Source organism: Cynara cardunculus (genome assembly GCF_001531365.2).
Source record: "Cynara cardunculus var. scolymus isolate 2C chromosome LG 8, CcrdV1, whole genome shotgun sequence".
Classification (NCBI taxonomy): Eukaryota; Viridiplantae; Streptophyta; class Magnoliopsida; order Asterales; family Asteraceae; genus Cynara; species Cynara cardunculus.
In genome coordinates this window covers 21933816-21935104 of record NC_037535.1, presented here as the reverse complement: position 1 = coordinate 21935104, position 1289 = coordinate 21933816, and the positions used below count along the sequence as shown (strand labels likewise).

Sequence of the window (1289 nt, the reverse complement as noted above, 5' to 3'; positions counted from 1 at the left end):
TTTTTATACTTGAAACTTCACAGCAAAACATTGTGAAAGTAAAAAAAAAAAAAACCGAACTTTCGCAACAAAAACACTATGAATGTTACATTCACAGCGTTTTGCTGTAAAGTTCGAAGTATAAAAAACTTGTCTCATGTGTCGCACGAAAACAACCTTGTTTCACATGATCCCAAGTCTCTCTCTCTATCGATGGTCTTAGAGGTCGTTTATTAAACACTTATTGGCAAGAGCCATCATCCTCAATTATCTTATTAGGTAACATCCTCAACTATTAAAATGAACTGTTGTTATCGTATTTTACCTGGCCCCTCACCTACAGGGTAAAATCCCAGTATTTGTTTATACCGGGTACGATTACTGCTCATTATCATATTCACTCGACAAGATAAGTAACACTTGATAACCCGTAAGTGTTTGGTAAATGACCATTTATTTATTCTTATTTACTGATTCAAAATAACAAATTAAAAATTACGTTCTAATCGCAAAACTACACTTCATTATATATATATTTATGCAATTAATAGACATGAATCCATTGTCGTCCAGCGGTTAGGATATCTGGCTTTCACCCAGGAGACCCGGGTTCGATTCCCGGCAATGGAACTTTTTTCTTTTTCATCTACACAGTTTTTGCCCTAAACTTTACCAAATTTCATTTTGACCACAAAACTTTCCATCATTCTAAACTGATCCTTCTGTAGTTATAATATTTTCTTTTGCTTGTTTTCAATTACCCTTTTTTTATTTATGGAGGAAAAATTTTAAAAAAATTAATTACATTTAAATTAAAATTGTTTATCTTGGGCCGTTTACTAAACACTTACTTGGTAAGTGTTTACCGGATAAATTTCCTTATCGGATGAGCATGAGAAAGGTTAAGAATCTTACCGGGTAAGATCGATGGAGAGTCTTACCCAGTAAGTGAGAATGACGACTCTTACCGAGGTAAGCGCTTACCCAGTAAATTATTGCATTCGATATGTTTTGATATACTAAAAATCATGCACATCGAAATAAATCATAGTGTTGACTCTTATCGGTAAGCTTTTATTGGGTAAGCAATTGAGTAAACGACCCCTAAGATAAAAACAGAAAACAAAGTGGAATTTATTTGAAGAATGAACATACAACTCAAAACACAAATTTCTATCAAAAATCAATCATCTAATAACCATTAATTTTCATATTTTATATCCATTTAACCTGATAAATAAATTTGTATTTTAACAGTTATAAAATTTACTGGTTATCATGGGTAAAATAGGTATGAAGTAGAAAAAAAT

At 31.8% G+C, this 1289-nt stretch overlaps 1 non-coding gene across 1 annotated transcript; it reads left to right on the top strand.

Annotated features, from left to right (window-relative positions):
- The first annotated feature begins 537 nt into the window (after nucleotides 1-537).
- Nucleotides 538-609, top strand: TRNAE-UUC. The gene has a single exon. It is a non-coding gene; the product is annotated as a tRNA-Glu (tRNA).
- Nucleotides 610-1289: the final 680 nt, after the last annotated feature.